This window comes from Buteo buteo, chromosome 19 (genome assembly GCF_964188355.1).
Source record: "Buteo buteo chromosome 19, bButBut1.hap1.1, whole genome shotgun sequence".
NCBI lineage: Eukaryota > Metazoa > Chordata > Aves > Accipitriformes > Accipitridae > Buteo > Buteo buteo.
The window spans coordinates 17,363,973-17,384,880 of NC_134189.1; the positions used below are offsets into that span (position 1 = coordinate 17,363,973).

Below are 20,908 nucleotides of genomic sequence, written 5' to 3' on the forward strand. Positions count from 1 at the left end.
CTAGGGTCTGTAACAGCTTCAGAAGGTGAAACTTGTGCACTCGTCACATGGACACAGGAAGGCTGGCTTTCTTTTGAGTGAAAGATTGAAATGGATGGAAAGGCATCTTGCTGCTTTTGAAGATGACACAATCCTTTGGATGACCACTTAGGTACAGGGGTTGTATTTCTCATGAGTTCATTGAAGTATTAGCCTGGGACCAGTGAAAGAAGGCATGAAAATTTCTTACTTACTGCTGAACATAAGCTCTACTGGAGATTGCTTTAAGCAGAATCACTGAGTGGGATTTAGTTGTGAAGTCTGAAAATTGTTTATATTTAAAACAGATGTGGTGTGATGCAGACCTGTGAGATAGGAATCTCTGTCTTGTCTGTCACCTTTGTAGCTTTAAATTTATTCTCCTGCATCTTCAAGTGGAGAATTAATACCCACAAAGTTATGGAAGGATGGTTTTGTTGTTTATGTATTTTATGAATTCAATAAAGAAATTTAAGCAGAAGTGATTATACCTGAAATGGCAGCAGGGAAATAGCTATATCTCTTCTCCATCCTCTGATTCATTCCTATGTCAGGATTTACGACTAACTCAATTAAACACACACTTTCCTCGTAATTGCCCATGTGCTAGCAGAAAGTAGTCAGTTGTTGGGGGTTTTGTTCATTTCTGGGTTGGCTGTCTGAGAACATAAGGATTTAGGGAGAAACTGTGGAATTACCCATAAATTTTCTTAATTGAATTGAGCATAAGCTTTCAAGCTTAAGATGTGAGCAAGGAAAACTTTCCAGTTTCCAGGCAGAGCTGTCTCATTGCAGTTATTTACATAGTGCTGCTTTGACTTGCTGTTAAAAAATTACACTGAGGCAGAGATTGGGAACTCAAAGAGCAGTTTTGTAAGCAAAAATGCCTCGGTTTCATTCAGTAAGAGGAGATGTGGTAAAGGAGGGAGGAAGGGGGGCGAGTGAGCAGGGGAAAGAGAAAGCACTATTACTTCAGGCAGGTTTGCATACGTCAGTCAGGGAGACCTTGATCCTGTAGAGCCTTAGGAATATGCTTTATGTTATACCGCTTCAGTGATCCAACTTAGAGCATGTAATGTCTGTGGCCCTAGATGGCAGGTCAGTTTTCTCCCTCCATCTCTCCCTCCTCGTCATCACCCATCTTGAGTGGTTCTCAGTCCTAATCTTTTGAGAAATAGTATTGAGGGGATTGAGTTTCTTTCACAAAGCTACTACAAAATTTCTCATCCCTTATTAAAAGTAACTCAGAAGCTACTCACTTCAGGACTTAAATGTGGCACATGGAGGGCACATCCATCCTTTTAATCTTTGTTTTAGGGTGGTATGCTGTTGCCCTTTTCTGCATTTTGATGTGAATTGTTAACAGAGAGCAGAAATAACTGAAGGAGTCTTTGCTAACAGCAAAATGTAGTTTAATACAGAAAGATGTCTGCTTAGTCTGCGTGCGCGTGTGTTGATAGTACTATTTTAGCTCATCACCGAAAAGGTAACTTACATTGTGGACTTAAAATGTTGGCATCTTACGTGAATGTTTGGGGATTTTTCTGTGCGCAGTGGCGTGTAATTCTTAGGAGCAATACTGTGCCTCCTATTAAATATAATACAAAATTAGTAGCTGCATTATAATATTATCCCTGCAGGATTTGAACATCATCTTAGGTCATTTATCTTCTGTCATCATGAACTATTTGTGTGAGATTTTACTTAAAATAGTACAGAATTTCTTTCAATGTGTTCCAGATCAATGTGCAAGAAATCTAGTCAAAGTAGCCAAATGAATGGTGCATCTTCCATGCCCTGCAAAGTTACTGGTGTGTTGCTGGAAGTTTTCTATCTTTTCCTGTAGCCTACACTGAGACACTCATTCCTCACGTACAAACTTTCAGCAACCTGACAGAGTGGGAAGGCAAAATAACGGAGAGGACATAGTGCATGTTGCTTGATGCTTGGTAGCAGTCTCTGAAACTGGGGCACAAGGGAACCCGTGGCTGCTCAGTGGTATAAAATAGAGACAAGAGGTTACAGTTGCCTTCTGTGTGTGCTTTGGGACTTGTCGATGAAGAGAGAGTACCACAAGGTGACAGACTCCTGCTTTCTGCCAGATCAGAGATTAGATGCACAGTGTTCTTCATTTACCCTGTGTGCTCACAACAGTTCCCCTTCCCCAAGAGAACTGAAAACTTCTGAAAGAGACTTAAGCAGTTACATTGAAAACCTTCAGTAGCTTCAGGAGAGCAAGAGAGACCCCTTTTTTCAAGGAGGTCTGTGTAGGCAAAAGCAGGAGAAGATGGTGTGTTTGCCTGCGCTGCTTCCCGCAGAATTACGGGTCTCTGGGCTGACAGCGCTGCTGCAGGTTTTTAGTAACACCAGCCTGAAGTGCACACGCACCATGGAAGGCTGCATTCCTCCCCCTCCCGCCCAAGGCTTTTGCTTTTTTGGGGGAGGTGGTGGTTGTTTTTCTGCGCCTGCTGACGTCAACAAAATTGCCAGATGGCATTTCAATGCTTTGCAAAGAGACAGGAGCCTTTTATTGCCAGGGTCACGTGGATCCCATTCATTTGCATTCCCAGAAGTGGTCTAAAGCTTTTGCTCACTATATAGGCGAAGAGTGCTCTGCACCTTCCAGAGACCCAGGGGGGCTTCTGTGGGATATTGTTACCTTAAGTGAATCCTGTAAGAGGCGCGCATAGATGAAGGTTTTGCTTCGCATTCATTTGGCTACCAAATATTGAAAGCCTCCAGACGGTTGTGCTTCGCAGAGGTTTTGTGCGTTTCTTTTTAAAATGACAAAGGAATACTTTTGCAAACTTAGGGTAATAAACAGACCTACGGCTTAGCTCTGAGAAGGTTACTTACAGTCTCTCAGATCCGGGTGACTCAGTAGCTTGCAGAACAAACATGCAAGTCCAGCACTTTGATAAGTATTAGCAGAGAAGGGGAGCTATCTGGGTTTAGATCTTGAAGCTTTCCAGCTCTAACGTTAGAGCTGGACTGTGACGTGATCGATGCGTTGAATTGGAACGTAGTCCCTTTATACCCCTGAACAGATGACTGGGAACTCGGTACCAGATGCACAAGATTAAACCAATTTATTTTGCTGTGTTTGAGCCATCCCCGCAGCAGCTGGGCAGGGGACATGGCAATGCTTGAAGGCCAGAACAATCTCTTACTGACGTGGTAACTCCAACAGTAGCCCTTGTCTGGCAGCTAACCCAGAAGAGAAAGAGCTTGTGATTAGATTCTCAGTGGACCAAGACCTTGGAGAAGTGATCCTGGAGGAACCTGCAGAGCCCGCAAGGGAAAGCGTGGATGCTGAAGAAGGAAAAGCTGGACTTAATTTGGGGGAGCACGAGGCAGTGGAAGCTTTTTGCTTCTTGCAGATTATGAAGCTGGTCCTTGGACTAGTTTCTCAGGTCAAGGGGAGGAGAATGAAAGGCAGGAGCACTTTTTATTTTTCCTTGAAGCAAACGCAAGGTACCTTGGCTTGAGCCCATGGGCTCTGTCGTGTTGCAGAAAGGAGGCTAAGTAGTCTGGTTTTGACTCCTACATCACAATTTAAAACTAAAACTCCCTTAAACCGATATGAGATTACCACAGGCCCCCGAATGAGCGATGATCTTGGCTTGCAAACCAGCTTTTAATACATTACTCTTTTATTTTCTACCAGTTTCAGTTTTCAAATGTGCCCCTGCGGTGCCTCCTTGCTCAGAGTACACTGCAGTGACAGAGATGTGCGTTAAGTTACCAAGGGCCATCTGTCTGAAAAAAAAAAATATGGGGCAACATAACCCTATGATCTTTCCAAGTGTGAATATTTTATGGCTTAACAAAGTGCTATTGAAAGGCATAAAACAAGCAGCATCACATACTCCCCTTTCCTGCTTGATAAGCCATGTGTTAATATTGCTTACCCTTGTCTTACCAATTTTCCAGCTGTATGACATGCACTAAGTTCTGGTGATTTATCATGGTATTCCGTGTATGTTAAGCATTGCTGCAGTTCACATGGTGTTAAGTGGTTACAGAAGAACACAGAAATAAATATAATGAATTATTGGACTCTTTAAAGTTGGTACCACTGTATTCACGACTAGGAAGTGGAGAAATTATTTTAAGCTGGCTCAAAGCAGACTGGTTGATGTTGCGGAGTACGAAGAGTAATAACCAACTTGACCCTGCTTTCATAACTCCATTCTTCAGCTGGGGGAAGAAAGAATACAGTTTCTTTAGGGCTGGCGTCTTAGGGAAACTTATTGCTCACGCTGTGCTCCGATACCTAATTTAATTTCACAGGGGAGTAGCGATTGGCGTTCACATCGTGATTCACAGATCATGGAACAGGAAGCAGCCTGTCAACTTCTAGGGAGCTGAAAGGGGGAGAGTTGCTTGGAGAAAAACAAAAATGTGTTTTGTGTGAGGGAGTTCAGCTTGTGAGCACAGCAGGCAGACTTCAGTTCTGCTGTGACTCCTGCTGAAGTTAGAGGAGTCACTCTGCAGATCAATTTGCCCCTCAGTTTATCAATTTGTAGAGTCTTGAGTGCAGATGAGTCCTTTGGATTAAACAAAAACCAACAACAACAAAAAGAAATAATACTCTTTCCTATCTCGGATAAGAGGTTTTTGAGACTTAAATTTGAACGCGCTCCTTCTCTACTTCCATCCCAAATTAGCTGTATTCTGGATTTGCTTCCACAGCCTCTGTAGCTTGTACCTAATTGCAAAGGTGTTGCTGAATACTTTGTATCCTTTTGCAAGTGACATCAACAAACTGAAAGAAAGCATGCTTACATCAACATGCACATGTAAACACTGGGGTTTTTGTGTGTGTTTGTGTGCTGATGTTTCATTATTAGCATTTTTTGTGATATTCTTTCATTTTCTCTCTTCCATTATTATTTGTGTGTGGATACTCTCAGCAGCTTTATTAAAAAAAAAAAAAGTGCAATAATCTTCAACCAAGTTTAGGGAATACTTTCATACTAGACACTGCACAATTGTAGATGGAGTTTAGCATCTTCAACAGCTGTGGTAGCAGACAGAAATTAAAAAATGGGGAGAAGAGGGGCATGTGTATGTTATCCTTGTATGTTTGACTTATTTCTGTGAAGAAATTCTGCTTTCTTAATACAGTTGTCAAGCACTGCATGTATTGCAGGGGAGCTTTGTGTTCCTACAGAAATGTCTGTAATCCTTCTGATAGGGAGTATTTTAGTATGAGGGTCAGCTCAAAATGTTATGAGATTCCCTCCACCTCCCCCAGATACAGTAATTTCTCTGTTGTTTGTACAAGATTTTCAAGATCATTGGAAAGAATGCGAACAGCGAGAGACTACTGGGCTAATATATAAAAACATGGATGAAGATCTTTTCCTCCCAAATTGATGGAAGCATTTCATGTGCACAGCAGAGTTAGTCTCGATTTGGAGGAAGAATAGTGCCATCTGGTGATCCCTGGGAAAGGCTTTTCCGCACCTAAAGCTGCAGGATCGTAACGCGCTGTATTAAAAGTTCTGCTCAGTAGTACATGGCTGTTATACTATACCTTTTCCTGAAGCACTGACTCACTTTAAGCTGTTACCTAGCATTAAGTATCCTAGGTAGTGTGCTCATTTATGGAAGTATTTGTGCTCTAGCCTTGAATATGCATTCAAACCAGCAGTTCTGTAATTTTCTCCATGGCATCCCTGCTACGAAGCTCTCATCTCCTTTTCCTGTTGTGATTTTCACTTCTGCAGCTGGATGTCCTCATGGCTGTGCTGTGTACCCCTGTCACCTGCCCTCTCCCCTTTTCCTGTGCCGTTGACCCCATGAGACACTAGCGGACCAGCAGGGAGGCAGTAACCCTTAGAAAGACGAGTGACATTTTGGGCTTCCTTGCTCCATCCCGCTGGGAACTCCCGGTCTGCATCGCTTGGTTTATAAGGAAGGCGGTGGCTCCATTCCAGCAGAAGACCTGCGCTCTTATCTCCTTTCTCCTTGCATTCTCGTCAGTAATGACGGGCTGGCATCCAGATCATCACCGATGCTGCTGCTGCCCGAGGGGAAGCAGAGTTCAGCCTGCTGCTCTGGAGCCATGTGAGGTTTTGCGTGGCTGTCAGCTTGGTGCACGGAGAAAAGGTTGTGTTATGTTAAAGGTGGATTCATAAATTGTTTATACAGACCTAAAGGAACATCATTTTACAAGCAAAAATAGTTGCTGTGTGTGGTTAGAAGTCTGCCAATGGACAGGTTTTATTTAAAATAATTTATTCTGTGCACTTGGTGAAACGTCCTTTAACTGGTTCTCATTTAGGCTGATCACATAAGCAAGCCCTTAAAGCAGAGCAGAAACCCCTAAATTACATGTAGAGTCAGAACATGATTTTATCTTTTTTGACTGGTTACTAAGTACACACAAATCTACACAAATCGGGCATCAGTATTAAATATGAAGTCCTATTTGTAGCTTGTCTGTTTGTTTTTAGCTGGCATGGGCTCATATGGTTCTCTTTATACACAAAGGATTAGCTAGTCTTTAGAGACAGCTTTTGATTTGCGTTTTCTTCTCTGTTTAAAAGAAGGCCAACTAAATGTTAATTCCTTTCTTTCCAATTAATTCCCCTCCCCCCATTTAAACTGAGCTATTAACATGTATAAGTGCAATGTATATTACTGTGGCTCTGTATAGAATTGGATCATTGTATAGTTAGTTATGGCTTAAAGGCATATTTATATCATGTTGGAGAAATCCCATCCTAATTGAAGGCATCTTTCCTAAAAAGCAGAACAAAGTAGGACCTCATCACACTGCCTTCTTGTGGCACCTTGATTTCATTGACAGGAAATCAAACACATTTGTTTGATCTGTCAGTGAAGATAAAAAGGGCAAGTGGATAAAGTGTTGTGTGTGTTTGATTTTGTCGAGTAAATATCATATAGAATAATGTAATATCATATAGAATGTTTCAGCTTTACTCTTTACAGCAATTGTAGCTTGCATTAAAAGAGGAAATGGATACAAATAAATTTGGACTCAGATTAAGGGCAGTCTTCACATTACTGGCAAAATGCCAGTGTGTTGCACAGAGTAAGCATTACCAACATACATTTTCTGCTCTGTGTTAGCATTTTGCTAGGAATGACAGTAATAAAAAGAACAAATAATTAACTAAATTAATTCTTTTTAGAGAAGGTTGCTTCCTAATGTTATTGCCAAAAATCTCACTAAATGCATTAGGAGCAGAAGGGGGGTGTAGAGAGAGAATTGATCAGTAAATTTTATTTATTCATTTATTTTTACTTTAATAGGATAAATGGGGTATCTGGGGCCACTTGTAACACTCAGATTGAAGCAGTCAGGGAGAAAATACAGAAGTAGGACGACTGAATCCATATGCTTCATCAGCTGATTTGCCAGAACACCGTATGGCGAACAATTTTGCTTGTGGTCTGTTTCGATTTGTTAACAAATATGTTTACATAAAACATTGCAATGAGAGATGTGCGTGACTCTTCAACAAGGTCAGTGGTATGAAGTCAAGCATTTTCTTGTGGTTAAAGTGGTCTTTTATCTTTGTCGTTCTGAGTTTAACCTCCCAAAGTTAAACTGACTATGGGGACAGACCTTTTAACTTCAATAACCTGGATTAGGTCACCTGAATATTGAAGTCATTTCCAGGTTCTAATCCATTGTGGATCAGTCCCATTTGAGTCAAAAATGAGCCTCTGACTGTGCGAGACACACTAAGCCTCTGCAGAAGTCTGATGCAGCAAAAAATGCAAATGTGGGCACCAGGTTGTTCTGCAGGACAAAAAGTCCTAACCTTTTTAAAAAAAACGAGTAAATTTGTTTCAGCATTTTCAAAGTTAAGATTTAAGTTTTGCAAAGTTGACATGACTTCTGGTTCCTATCTTTTAATAAAAATGCTTTAAAATTGCTGAATCAAAGCCAAAACAAGCCCTTTCAGTTGCCAGAAATTCCAAACCCAGTAATTTTTCTGTCAGGGTACAAAATATTTTTGGTGTTTGTCTAAAGTTGTCAATACAGTGAGAATCCTTGAGCTGCCTGGTTTGAACCCCTGTTTCTTGTTTGTGAGAACACTGCTGTTCTCTGTGTAAGAGAGCTGTATGGCAAATTTGCATGATTAGAAGTGTCATCAGCAAATAGCTCAATACTATGTCCACTGATTAACAGCATTCCTCCTGAGTTAAAATACCAACGCTTTGTACTGATTTATCTTTTAAAGTGGTTGATTTTCAGTGTTAAAAGAGAGATTTGTATCTTGATACTGCTTTTCTATACCTCCTTTTAAAAAATCAGGGCAGTCTTTTAATCCATCTGCCAGGAAATGTGAACTTCTGTATGGTTTTAATGCACCATTTCCAGCTGTTTTGAAACTGGCCCTTACTGAGTCCTCCTCATTGACTTCAACTTGTCAGCATGTCTTCCTCTTCTTCTCCCAACTCCTCCTGCCTTTCCACATTCTCCATACATTCCCATACTCCTCCATGCTTTCATACATTTCCATATGTCTACATACTTCTCTGTGCTTTTCTTGCCTTCAAAGGCAGCTCGAACCCCGTGCTGGTACTGGTAACGCCTGGTGGTGGCTGGTGGCTGGGCTGTGCACTGGACCCCTCTTCTGATGCTGGTGGGCTTCACCCCTCGGGAGCTGGTGCCAGGGTCGTACCTGGCGTGCCAGCTGGCTGGGCAGCATAGGGCGCTCTGTGCGTGGTTGACCCTCTTGGCAGAGCTTGCCCAGTCTGTAATCCATCATTTTGTTGTTGAAGAAATGAAATGTTTAGTTATTTATATACCTGCATATGCATGCAGCCAGGCAGAGGTACCTTATTGCTTGTCTGAAGAGTAGTAACTGTCAGTGCTCCAGGTCGCTTACCCATCGTACAGCGCTGCTAATCTTGCATTGATCCTATGGTCATGTAGGACTTCATAGTTATTTTATAGCAGCACTGTCACAGCACGTGTTCCTTAATTGTCAGCAGAGGTAGTAGCACTTTGGGCCTTTAGCTTTAAAAGGCCAGAGTGTCAGTGCCGATGCTGCGTCTGCTGTGTCAGATGGTTTGTGTGCTAAGAAAGAAGTGATGATTTAAGTGGGCTGCATTCACTTGTTCTCCCTTAAATGTGATCTCAGTGTTTCTCTTGTGACAGTTCAGCAACAGTCCTAGTGGTAGAGTTTCAGTGGGTCATCTTGCCCCTCCAAATTCAGCCTACCGACTCCACTCAGTAGTTTTAAGGGCTTCTATTGCACTCACTGGTACATCATCACTCATTTCTTACTGGAGTAGATTCAGATGAGCCACTGAAGTTCAGCTTCACAAGGGGATTTAAGATTTTCGAAAAAAACCTGTGTAACCCACAGTTGATTTTTTTCTTTTCTTAATACCTACATCCAAGGAGAAAACATAAGTCACTGTAGAAACAGAAATCATTGTCTAGTTGGGCTGCCAGCATAAGCACCAATGCTTCACGGTCTGTGCCTGTTTTTTGGTCTCTATGGTTCTGTTGCCTTTTGTAAATGAGAAGCCGATGCTGTTAAACTTAGATGTGAATCCAGGCTTTCCAAAAACACAGAAGTATTTGGCCCTCATCAAAAAGTGCAGACCATGAGCCAAATGGTGAAAGTTCAGTGTCGTGAGATATTTGTGATGCAGAAGTACAGACTGGATCGATCTCTAATTAGAATTGAGAAGCAACCAGCATATCATAATTAGGGGTATTGTATGCATTTTCTTTTTTCTTTTTCTAAAATGCAAGTCAAAAACTGTTCACAACCTAAAAGCCACAAGTTGAAAATAGGACTTTTCTTGGATTAAAACTGTACAACATGACAAATCAGTCACCAGCTTCATGAAAGAAATGAGTGATTGCTGAGGTTGCTTAGAAAGTCCTAGAGCCTTTAGCATCTGGTTCATAGATTATAGGCCAGAACAGTAGTGGCTGAAAATGGCCATCTTATGCAGGCATTGACATATTATTGTGATCAGCTGTATACCTTATACCTCAGCAGGCAAATATTTTTTCTCGTTTGTGACAAGAAAGGCAAAATAAGCCTATAGTATGAACTAACCTAGTGTGTCTTTAAGTTGATCCTCGCAGGTCAGGGATGAAGTAGGTTGGAAGCAGTCCTCAGGGCTTGCCGGTCTGTCAGCTTATATCAGTGCTAAGTGAAAAAAATCATTTTAGTGTCATAGAAGACATGTAGAGGATAGTGTTTTATTTTTCTTGTATATGAATTACTGTTTCTTTCTGTTCTGATCTTCACTGAAGTGTCTGCCTGCAAGTAATCTAGGAGAGGTAGGGGATTTTCACATATAGTGCATGCTTAGTGTGCCTTTTGCAGGTCCTGGCTTTAGATGTTGAAGTAGCTTGTGCTTTAGAGAAATTACAGCTCTGCAGCACTGATGATGAAGGATTTGGGGGCTGCAAGTCCCTAAGGCTACAGTTGCTTTTCTTGAATGAGTCATAATATAAGAATCCAAAGCCAGGTCTTAAGGAAAAATGATTAATTCTTTTCACAGATGAGTTCATTAGAGACATAAAGTAATGAGAAAGAGGAGGAGGCATCTGTAACAATGGATGGTTATTAACTGGTATTACTGTGAGCACTTTAAATCAAGAACTAAAATAATGCAAACTACAAGGTTTGCTGGAGAAGAAAAAAGTCATAAAATTTCACCAATTTGATTGCAGTGAGACAATTGCTTGACTTTGATGAGCATAGGATTTATTCTTTTCAAAAGGTGCAGGATATCTCTGCCTGCCTTTGGCTTCAGCGAAAGCACATTCTATAAAAATGGGCCACTAAATACCGTTAGTGTTCTTGGTCACCTGGAGAGTTTCATGAGATCTTCCTGCTCCTGTTGCTATGGCATATGCAAAACATGGCGCAAGATATACATCTGGCTCCTGCTGTCATTTCCAAATCCCTGTCATAATTTCAGTAAGAACAGGCTGAACTTTAGAGATGCTGTATCTGCAGCTTCACTGATGATTATTTCCTAGTTTCTAATTTTCTTTTTATTCTGGTTTTCAACACTCAGTGAACAGTTCTTGAAACCTCACAGAGTTTGCTTTTTTTTTCAGTTTATTCCCCAATGGCAACTCCTTTTTAGTATTTAAAAATACGTTTGACACTCTCTGTAGCAATTCTTTATCTGCCTCCCAATCTTTTGTTTTAATTTAGAGGCTGCATTTATTTGCATTATATTTTTAATGATATTTAGTAATGCTGTTCTGCTTAGTACTGTTAAACAGTCCTTAGTGAAGGACTGAGGTGGATGCGAATCTTTAGGTGGGATAATTTTCATATGTATTTCTGCAACTTGCTGCTAATTGTGATGACGCTTCTCAAGTTGCATCCCAAAAGAGTCTGAGATATTCTGAAAGGGAGAAAATATGGCAGTGTATGGCTTCTTTGGCTTTATTCTAGTGTAACTGAGACCATCAAGTTGAAAACGTGGGAGGATTAGTTAGTACGCAGGAAGCAGAATGGTGATTATTGCTTTCAATGGATCTTTTTTTAACTCATGCTGTGTATTTGGCTGCTCTCTTTTAGTTCACCGTAGAATCAAAATAGCTTCCCATGCTAAGCAGGCAGTTGGGATACTGGAGCTGTAAACTCAAATGGGTAAGATCACCAGGTATTAATAGATGGCATATCCTCTGCTGTGTGTGCACCCAGCATCCCACTCCTGCTGGGTCCCAGCTGGTGTTACTGCATCTCAAGTTGAGACTGAAGACAGTTGTCACTGTTTTCTTCGCGTGAATGCAAACTATCAGCTTCAAGCTACCAATTTGTGACCATCTGATGTACAAATTGAAGAACAATAATGTAAGACAATTGAGGACAGTTTCTGAAGTACAGAATTGTTTTCCTCAGTCTGTGTTATTCAAAGCAGATTTGAGCCCCATTTAGAATTTAATTTTTCCCATCTGCTGTGTTTTAAAGAAAAGTAATAATTTTTAAAGTTCTGAATTTAGTTGGAGCAGTGTCTACTTTTTAAATAACAAACCCTGACTGTTTGTGACTGACTCTGTGATCTGCTCTACGTTGTCAAATAGTTCTTCAGGCTGGGATAGTCATGATAGTTTAAGGTTTTTAGGCAGCCAAATTGCACAGAAAGTCCCTTGGAGTTGGGTGACTGAGTCCCCAAGGCTCTGCTGAGAACATCAAACATCAGCGTCAGAGTTTCCACAAGGTTTCCAAGCTGCGACCGGTGGCTCTCAGCCAGGAAGTTCACCCCATGCTTTCACCTCCTTCCAGGATCTGCTTTCCCTGGACCCTTCTCACAGGATGCCTTATGCAGAAGGTCACCAAAACTCCCTGAGTATCTTCATTAGAACTGGGATTTCCCCAGGAGCCCAAGGCAGAGTGCGTGTACAGTTGGTTCCAGCTTGCCCCTTGCTGTTCTTACGTGCCGCAGAGTAGCGGTGTTGCTACCCATGGCACACACTCTGGGCGACAACCCTTTGCCCCTTTCCCTTACGCTTTCTGGTGTGTTCCAGCAGCAGCTGAGATACTTGTTCTCTACTGTGGCAGGAGGAAATGTGGAAAATTAGGTACTACTTCACATCAGTACCAGTGGAGTGAGTTAATTTCAGGTTCTTTCTGTCAGGTCTAAATGGTGAGGAATTCTCTTGCATTGGGTTATGTCCAGAACATGCATCCACATGGATGCAGACTCTCCTAGTCTGTAGGTCTTGAATCTTACCAAATTTAATCATCCCATTCCTTGAGATGATTTCTGCATCTATCTTTTTGTTGTTGTTGCTTGGTTGCCAACAACCACAAACAGATTTTCTTTTGGTACATGTTACAAATCTGGGAAAGTTTGCTAGGTGACCTGAAAGCGAGAACTGATAGTTTCCCTTGAAAGTTACAGATGGCACCAAAACTGCTTAGGACTAAAATGTATTTTCTGTTTCTCAATCTCTCTCTCTCTCTCTCTCTTTCTTTTTTTTTTAAATTCATAATGCTTGTCTGTGAAAACCTTGAAGCCATGCCTTCCTGAGGGCATGTAGGTTTGTCTATTGAGTATGATATGCAAAAGAATCTCCTACCTTTTTTTTTCTTTTTTTTTCTTTTTTTTCTTTTTTTCTTTTTTTCTTTTTTTTTCTTTTTTTTCTTTTTTTTTCTTTTTTTTTCTTTTTTTTTCTTTTTTTTTTTTCCAAATGTAGATGACTTTCTAAAGCTGTGAGACAGACTTCTCCCTGAGCAGCTGTGGCCCATCCAGGGTCACCCAAGCCTGGGCATTGAAGAGAGGAGCAGTCACCCTGGTGTTATCAGTGCTAAGGATTACTGTGACATCATCACTCAACAAGAGGGAAGAATAATTGAGGTGTAAATCTCAGCTGCAGACTACACGGTGCAGTTTGGATTAAATGTGAACCTTTGCCCCTTGGGATGTTGAGCACAGTGCACAAGGCCACGTAGGCAGCAGCGTGTGGAGGTGCGCGCACTTAGGGCAGGCAGCATCCTCAGGCAGTTTGGTGGCTGGTTTCTGACAACCCACAGAGGTCATGCAAGGCTAGCTTTGGTTTTGTTTTTCCCAGGGGCTATATAACTAAATCTGGACATACCAGGACAGGGAAAGCAAAAGGCCTTACTGCACCTTCAGTGCCTGCTGCAGATTAAATGGTATCGGTTTACTAAGAATTTTTAGCATGAATAAAACTCTCCAACAGTGTTCTTGTAAATGTCTGAACAATTTTTCTCAAACGCTGAAATAATTCACCCCAGACAAATACCTGGCAGTATATGTTTCAGTCTGAGCTGTTTGGCTGAGAAAGCTATCACGAACTGAAAGGTCCTGTAATGGAAGAAGTTCAGTCGTCTGTAGCTATAAGCTTTGTGTGTGGTGTCACCTAAGGTGGAGGTGCAGGATGTGGCAATGGCAACTGCAGCCCCAGACAAAGTGTGCTATAAATGGTGATACATTCCACAGGTCTTATAAGAAAGAAAAAAATAGTATTTCCTTCTCAAACTAGTGCCTCTTTCCTAAGGGCTCCAAATTCAATATTTGCAAAGTTTGTGATTACTCTGAAGAGATTAAATGTTGGAGCCATTTAAGAATGATGTTGGTTTTCTAAAGAAAGTAGGCTTGCATGATCATGCTAACAGTTTCAAGCAAATGTGGCAGATGGGAGGAAGCATCAGAGATGATTATCTTCCTAGAAATTTTATGACAACTTACGATGGAGAGAGCCCTGTATAACCCTGCTCATCAGCATGCACGTAGCCCCAGGCATGGCTGCCTCCTGCTGACTGGCTACAGGGCTGTTGCTGAGGAAAGGGGTCATTGCAATACCGTGAGTGCTGAGGGGACAAAAACCCATAACTCTTCAGTGAGCCCCATTTCATTAGATCCTCTGTTTGCAGAACTACTTTCAAACATTTCCTCTGGCTGCACTGTGATCCTTGGACTCTGGCATCATGTTGGCCAGCGCTCAGGCTACAGACACACTGCGTGTGGCAGTCGTGACATTTTTACTCTGCAGATCAGAGTTCAATGTAATTGTTACCAGGAAGGTCTGCTTTGTTAGGGTGGTGGCATCCCAAATGCCATATAACCAGGGTCAAAACCATAATCGTTATGGCTCATAAAAGATCTAGAGTCTTCTCTCATTATGGGCTCATCTTTTGTGCTTCAGTGTCTGGTTTACGGTCATGTGGCTCTGCTAAAGAATCAGTAGCAAAATCAGTGATTATGCTGATGATTAGGAAAGGTTTTCTTTGATCAATGTGATGAAGCAATGGGAAGGTGCTATATTCAGTCCTACCAAAGACTCGCCTTAGAAAGCTTGCAACTCGTTCACCTCCAGAGAGCAGTGGAAATGCTGTGCTTCATTAAGGTGGAAAAAAGATTCTCAGAAATATCCTGTTTGCTTGCCCAAGAAGAGAAAACCTGAGATCTTGTGTTAGTACAAAATAAGAGTAAAATAAAAATAAGAAGTCTGGGTAAGACTCCCAATTCTGCAGCTTTAAATACAGAAAAGCAAAATGTCAAAGAATTGTACGCACACTTTTCTTTTCTCCTTAGTCATTCAGTGAAAGGTGGAGTAGTTAAATCTGTGGCGCCTTTAAAATGATTCATTATTTCCATAGAAGCCAATTCATGTTTATCCTTCAAATCGCTCTGTGGACATTAAAATAATGGAGAATTATATTTGCTTTTAATTTTGTTTCCAGACAGCTTGGCCTGAACATTCATGATGTGACTTGGAAACTATATTAAATTGTGATTTATTGTTGCTCGTAATTGTGTGAAGATTGAAGATATGCTGGATGCTGCTTTTTTCCTTTTTTTTCCTCCTCACCTCCCCCATTCTTTCACTTACAGAGTATTCTTGAGTGTAACATGGTGAAAGGCCAGCATCTCTGTCTTCAATGCTTTTCTTTGTACAAACCACAGCAAATGAAGATTTTATTTTTTCCCTAACATGAGGCTGTGTGAAATGAATTGCAGTTTGTGTTCGATAACTGTTTTATTTTTCTTTCGTGTTTATATTTTTTTTTTTATTATGCTTAAGTTTTGACTGGTTTGATGTTGTCATGTTAATCGTCCTTTCTTGTAGGGTGGAGAGAGAGCAGTATTTTTTAGTTAAGCTGGATGAGTTCAGTTTTATGAGAACCATATGCAAAACACCAATGGCGAAGGGGAAGACATTTATTTGCAGTAAGGCATCTGTTAAATATAAGAATGTCAAATCTGCTTCACAGGTGGGTCAACTGTTTCTTAAACAGGAACAATTCATAAACTAAATTTATCTATCAGGTCTTATCGATAAAGGAATTAATTTTTCCTATTTTCCTAAATTTGTTTTTCCTACACAGTTTTACCTGCTTTTTCCCCCTAGTGAGTAAAAAGGTATTCTTAGATTTTTATGCATAATATAATTTAACAGAAGAAAATGAATGGGATTTTGTGAAATGTAATATAAAAGCCTACAGAAGCTTATGCAAATTTTGAAAGATTTTTTTCTAGCCGTGTTACAGAATCCAGAACAAACTATTCAAACCTAAAAGTTCTAAGTTATCGTTAATATTTACCAGAATATTGTTTTCATATTGCATTTAAGAGTGTTCCTTGAAGATAAGTTTCCTGTCCTGACAGAAATTGTCTGTGTGACAGTGGGCCATGCTATTTGTGATTTGGTCCTGCAGATGCAGCAGTATGTGTGCTTCCTGATACATGAAAGTCTTCTTGCAAATTCCCAGTAAGCCCCCACCCATGCAAGCTTAGATGATTACACAGCTCGTGCTGTGAAGTGTGCATGTCTGTCCCCGGTCTCTAATGCATCCTACTGGGATCTGGCCATCTTATTTTTCATATGAGTTCTTTAGGAGGAAACCCTTTCTTTTATTTCTGTACATAAAAAAGAAGCCCCAAAACATACAGCAAGTGCATTGGGGCCCAGTTAGGAATTTCATGTAGTACCACAGCCTAAAACACCTACCTGGATGCCAGTTTAAAGAAAGAAGGGGGAGGGGAGGAAGCAAGCACAAAACCAGCTGGTTTTCAGCATTGTAAGGAATTTATTTTGCTCCTTACCTTAGTTATCAATGAGCATGTTTAGTTGATCTCGTTTTGCTTTTGTTTCCAGTCTGTTTGCTTTCTCATTTTCATGCCCTAGAGCATTTCAGTTTTGGTCACTGCATGACATCGCTTACATCAGAGTTGGAATGAAGTCACAAAGTGAACAGTAAGCCAATCTCCAAAATTCACGGGAGGAAACTGCATTCAGAATTATTAGCATAGATTGGTAAATTAATACTGACCAGGGTGAAATTAAATTCACCTTAGCTTAGCTCTTTGGTTTTTTGGTTTGTTTTGTTTTATCAAGTTAGTTGTTTGTTAGTGTTGATTGCAAACATGTTATTCATGCCTCTATTCCCAAGTATCCAGCCTTTGAGTTCCGATGAGTAAAGTGGTTTGGAAAGAATCCAGATCAGTTCATGCAGAGGCTATGCATGTTAGTAGAAAACTACTTACAAAGTCTGAGCATGGATTTTGTATGCGCTTTTACCCTAAATAAAGACTCTGTGTGTATAAATTTGTGCACGCATGTGTAAATGCATATATAAAATTACATCAATCTAAAATTTTCAGCAATTTACTGTCTTGCATAAATTTTTATATTGTTTCACATCATCATATGTATTTCATAAAAAATTCCAGATTTCCTTGTTCTTTAGGGAAACACATTTTAGTTTACTTTCTGAATGATGGTTTGCAAAGCATACACAGTTCTCTACTGGTTTGTGATAGAGAATCTAAAAAACAAGATATTTTAAAATGTCTTCATGCCTTCAGTTTGTAACTTTTAGAAGTTTTTAGAAAATAATAAATACCTGTAATTTTATCTAGTCAGACTGGTCTGATAGTACTCTAAATTCATCCTGAGATAGATGAAATATTCAAACTGCTCAAAAAAGAAACTGTTTTCCTGTATACGAGTTCTGTGCAATTAAAATTACAACATACAAACCTTACCAATTTAGGATGTGGTGTTAAAGTACTGAAATCAGTGGATTACAGCAGTGTTTACCCTCTTCTGCTTCTTTCTTTGAGAGGAATTTAAGCTTGGTCTGTTCTCCTTTTACATATGCTCTCATTCTAAGGATTCTAAGCATTATGAGTAGTTCAGCTCACTACAGCACAGTGATGTCTTTGAAATACCGGGTGAAGCGTTTTCACTTTGAAGTATTGTGCAATGCAGTATGTCCTGTTGCACAGCTTGGTAACTGTTGGTGTTCTGTGGTGACCCTGTCTGGGCTATGCTGGCAGGACATGGGTCTCGTTTCAGCCCTGGTGGGGGACATTCAGCGTTCACCTCCTTACGGGCATGGAGCTGACTGCTCTGGGCGAGCTCCATGCAGGCAGGGTGGATGGCCGCGTGGGTTTCGTGTGAGCTGCCAGTTGAAAGCATCAGATCTGCAGGTAGTGCCCTTTTGGTCAAAAATGCAAAAGGTCCTGCCACCTTGCTGTACGAAGAGCACATAGTACAGAGGGTGAGGTCGTATATCGTCTGTGCCGTTGCCGAGCTCTGAAGCCTTTCCCGGGTGCAAGGCACACTTCCAAAGAGAGAATCGCTTTGTTTCCGCTGATTTGTTCTGGTGGGGCATGGGCTGCAGGAGTGTTATTGTGTGTTACGTGTGTAAATATCTAACTCAATTTGAGTGCAGACTGTCCTTTGCAGTGAGGTGCAGTCACAGCTCAGGAGGGAGGACGCAGACCTGGTGTGTGGGTCCCTATTCCTGGGCCATATGGCCTCCGCGCCAGCTCCTCGGATAACTCGGCACAGCCTGGCATTTGAGTTGGACAAATCTGCTGGGTCCCAGAAGCAAGGCAGGGGTCACCAAGATGTGACAAGGCCTCCCCATGTGTTGTCAGAGGCCATGTGGCAGAAATTCACTGTTGAGAAGGGAAAGGCTCTCCCTCTCCCCACTTGGTACTAATCATGGAGAACAATGCTGGCTGCTTTGCAAAATATTAGTACTGCTGTACAAAATCTGGGCCTCTGCTTATGGCCTGCTGAGTCAGACTTGTTTACTTCATTGAAGTATTAATCTCTGTCTCTGATTGGCAGTCAACAACTCCAGGCTCCAGGCTTAATAGAATTCAAACTGTAGATTACGCAGTTTTGCTGAAAATATGAGGCTTCTATTGCACTTGGAATGATGTATTCTCCCTCACTCCCCTTTGGTTTGTTTTTCAGGGCTGAGGTTAAGATAGATAATTAATGCCTCCCACCCCAAGCCTTGTCTTTTAATTTAAGAATTTTCTTTAGCATCTGCCAGAATCTTCTGCATGCTCCTGAGAGGTTAAGCAATGAAAAAGCCATTAAATTAACTTCAGCCATTAATTTTTTTCAGTAGGATGAAATAGCACTGCAGTATATCGAATAGTTTCTGGAGTATTTTATTTCATATCATGGCAAAGAAAAGAAATGTAAGAAGAAGAGGCTGGTTTTCTGTTTGCATGAGAGGATGGTGAGTGAGGAGGCCTGTCTTCTGGTCCCGTGGCTTACTTCTGTGTTAGCAAGAGGTAGGACACGAGGACTGGATCCTGTGTTAGCAAGTAAGACATGAGGAGCGGGTCAGTGTACTGAAACAGTTATTGCCAAAGGCCTGATGTCCACACTATGCAGTTGGGAAGATAGCGGGGAGAGGTTTAGCTATACTTCGCTAATATATCACTTTCCTCAGAAATACTTTGCTATTGCCTGTAAAGTCTTTTGCGAGAACAAAGCAGTGTCAAGCTCTGTTACACTGTTCTTTGATGTGTTGTGAGGTCCACAAATGCTGTCACTGGTGAGTCAGTCCTGGCCGGGGCTCTGATCACTCTCCTGCTAAGCAGTCTGTCCAATTCTCCATGCTGTGCACTTGCCACTCCAAAAAACCCATATGCTCTTTTCACAGGCATAACTCCACCACTTCAAAAACTGTATATCTTAGATTTTTCTAAGAAATACATGAAAACAAATCATTACAAAATCTCTTGGAATGGTCTCTCCAGCAAACTGCACGTACACCTGCTGAAAAGGCCCAAACAGTAGCAGCAGGATTGGCTTATGTGTCAGAAATACAGCAAAGGAAAAATGGTCGGTCTTGGAGTGTCTTGAATTAGTGATTCCACATAGAATTTATGGTGATTTATAGAGTACCAGCTAGTGAGGCTGAAATGTCACTGCTGCATTGAAAGTTCATATGCCTCCTGCCTTTCTAGTTGTTCTACTTCTGTGTGCATCCAATCTCAATGTTCTAGTAGATCTTAAAGATCCTCAGTCTTTTGCAATTGTATCATATAGCTGTCAATTCACAGACTCGACAACTTTCCTGCTTTTGGCAATAGACTGTTTCTTTTAGTGCCAATATATTGCACTACTGGGTTTTGGGACAGATGGTAGTTGGAGCTGCTGAATGTCGGGAAGTTCTGGAGAAACTCGAAGATGCTTTTATGGATCAACCCTCTTGTGCATGCACTGGAAGCCCAGTGCTACAGCTGTGTTAGATTACCTGTGTGCATGATGGATGGACTACATGTATGAAGACAGTTTGCCTGAGCCACAGTTGGTTTGCAGTATGTCATTTACAGATCAATTATATATGTGTACTGGGTAGGGCATGTAAGATTTGCCAGTGATGCGAGCTGCTTCTTGATATTATTTCTGCTTACGCATCACTTTAGTTAATAATTCTTCATAAATGATATATGTAAAGTTAGGTATATATTTCAAACCCAAGAATAAGTAAGGACCATCTGAATCGGTTGTACAAGTCTGTAGAGTAACTGTTCTCATCACTTCTGTCTGAATAAAATAACGATTGGAAAATCCACTTTTTACTCCATTTCAATTTTGGTATAGGTGACCAATATGCAATTGCTTGGAGAAGGATGTTGTTGCCACCGTACCAGAATGCTGTATTTTAATAGCGTGGAGATATTTTTAAAATCTCAGTATATGCTTGGGATTCATTTCGTTCATCTAAGTATAAGCATTGAACTTTAGTTGTTCTAGATGCCTCTGTAGTTAGTAGAAAGGCATTTCTCAAGAGAGACTCCTCCCATCCTAAGCTATGTCTCCAAAATTATTTGTGCAAATAGCCCCTGGCCATTGACCATGTCTCTGTAGGGAGCCTGAACAATTCATTCAGATGGGTTAAGTCAGCTGCAGATGGTGAAAGCCGTGAAATCAGATATGATGAAATTCCAAACTTCGCAGACTGTGAGCGTTATGCCTGATGATCAATCTATTCAGCATGATTCTCCTTATTTAAAGAATTATTTCATGTTATTATTTTTCCACTCTGTGGGTAACTGCTTTAACAAAAGTTGTGGAGAGACCTCACCACAGCTTTAGATACTGCTCAGCAGGTTGTTCTCTTCT

The 20,908-nt window shown here is 41.0% G+C and overlaps 1 protein-coding gene across 1 annotated transcript in view; it reads left to right on the forward strand.

Annotated features, from left to right (window-relative positions):
- PDE3A (phosphodiesterase 3A) overlaps nucleotides 1–20,908 on the forward strand; it is a 267,645-nt gene that overhangs the window by 199,030 nt on the left and 47,707 nt on the right. The window lies entirely within an intron of this gene.